Genomic DNA, 2,500 nt, shown 5'->3' on the forward strand with positions numbered 1-2,500 from the left:
GCGTGCGTGCGTGTGTGTGTGTCAGGGTGACGTGGGTAGCAGGAGGTGAGGAGGTATTCAGGACATTCCAGGTATCTCAGATGCAGCGCTCTACTCAGTGGCACAGAGGAGAGGTCAGGTGTCACACACACACACACACTACACACACACACACACCACCTTGACCTGACCCAGGCTGGATCTGAAGGTCAAAGGCCATTATGGCCACTGTGTGTTCGTGTGTGTGTGTGTATGTGTGTCCTCTCTCTCCCTCTCTCTCTCTCTCTTCCATCTCTCTCTCTCGCACCAATCTCCTCCTCTCTCTCACCCTCTCTCTCCTCTCCCTCTCTCTCTCTATCTCTCCCTCTCTGTCTGTCTACATCTGACTCTCAGTCCAACGCAACAACAGAAAAAACAACGTTTTTTTGTGGCTTCGATTTCATTTTCGATGGTCCGCTCTGAATTGTCAATTTTTAAAATATTTTGTTTACATTTTATTCACTTCCTGAATGGACAGACATTGATATGGAATCGACCAATTATCTTTTCAAACCCACATCCGCTGTCAATCAGGAGGTCCCCTGGTCGTGGTTGTAGCAGTGGGGGATTATGGGGTGTATGGTGTGCAGTGGAGAGGCCGATGCGTGTTCTTGTGTACATTTGTTGTGTGTGTGTGTGTGCCCGCGTGCGTGCGCGTGTGTGTGTGTGTGTGTAAGTGGGTTGTGTGTATGGACACAAAGCTCCACTTGTGCTTCTATAGAATAGAGTTATGGCCTTTGTCCTGTCAGCATTCTCCTATGGGGAGGCGACCCCCCCTCCCCCCCCCCCCCCCCCCCCCCTCCTCCTGTTCTGGAACCACAATACTCTCTTTCAGCGACCCATAACAGAGAGAGAGACCCCAAAGAACCTGGCCTGGGAGACACACACACACATACACACACACACACGCACACACCAACCTGCACCCAGACCTATGTATGTCTCTGTTGTGTAAGGGGAGGGGGGGGGATGGGGGGGAGGGGAGGGAGATGGGGGGGAGGGGAGGAGATGGGGGAGAGAGAGAGGGAGATGGGGGGGAGAGAGAGGGAGATGGGGCAGAGAGAGAGGGAGATGGGGGGGGAGAGAGAGGGAGATGGGGGAGAGAGAGAGGGAGATGGGGGGGAGAGAGAGGGAGATGGGGGGAGAGAGGGGGAGAGAGAGGGAGATGGGGGGGAGAGAGAGGGAGATGGGGCAGAGAGAGAGGGAGATGGGGGGGTGAGAGAGGGAGATGGGAGAGAGAGGGAGATGGGGCAGAGAGAGAGGGAGATGGGGGAGAGAGGGGGAGATGGGGGAGAGAGGAGAGGGAGATGGGAGGGAGAGAGAGGGAGATGGGGGGGGGGGCGAGAGAGGGAGATGGGGAGAGAGAGAGGGAGATGGGGGAGAGGTGGAGATGGGGGAGGGGAGAGGTGGAGATGGGGGAGGGGAGGGGAGGGAAATATGGGGGGGAGAGAGAGGGAGATGGAGGGGGAGGGGAGGGAGATGGGGGAGAGAGGGAGATGGAGGGGGAGAGAGGGAGGGAGAGAGAGGGAGATGGGGGAGGGTAGGGGAGAGAGAGAGGGAGATGGTAGGGGGAGAGAGGGAGGGAGAGAGTGGGGAGATGGGTGAGGGTAGGGGGAGAGAGAGAGGGAGATGGAGGGGGAGGGGAGGGAGATGGGGAAGATGAGGGAGGGAGATGGGGGGGAGAGAGGGAGGGAGGGGAGCATGGGGGAGGGAGGGGAGACTGGGGGAGAGAGGGAGATGGAGGGGGGAGGGGAGGGGGAGGTGAGGGGAGAACACTTGTGTGTGATCAGTGTGTTACCCTGGTTGAAGGTGGATGTCTGTGCCCTGTGACCCCTAACCCCTGTGACCTTTAGACCCTTAACCTTTGACCCCTGTGACCAAGCTAGCTCTGATTCAGCTGCAGAGGAAATGACGGGAATCACACACACACGCACACACACACACACACGCACACACACACGGCTCTTTCTCTAAAAACCATTCACGACTACCACACACACACACACACACCCACACACACAGCTCTTTCTCTAAAAACCATTCACGACTACCACACACACACGCACACGCACACACACACACACACACGCACACACGCAGGGACGCTCCAGTACGAGTCAGGACAGGGCTGTGTGTGTGTGTGTGTGTGTGTGTTGACACAGCAGAGAGGTTTGAGACATAACAGGTGATTATTACTGTTCCTCTACCGCCTGATGATGTCATCATCCCACACGCTGGCAGAGACACACACACACGCTGTCACGCAGGAGACGTAAGACAGACAGGCAGAGAGACAGAAAGAGAGAGAGACACAGAGACAGAGAGACAGAGAGACAGAGACAGAGAGACAGAGAGACAGACAGACAGAGAGACAGACAGAGAGAGACAGACAGACAAGACAGACAGTGAGAGACAGACAGACAGTGAGACAGAGAGACAGACAGAGAGACAGACAGACAGTGAGACAGAGAGACAGACAGAC

This window comes from Nansenia antarctica, assembly GCF_963989245.1.
Source record: "Nansenia antarctica genome assembly, chromosome: 8".
Classification (NCBI taxonomy): domain Eukaryota; kingdom Metazoa; phylum Chordata; class Actinopteri; order Argentiniformes; family Microstomatidae; genus Nansenia; species Nansenia antarctica.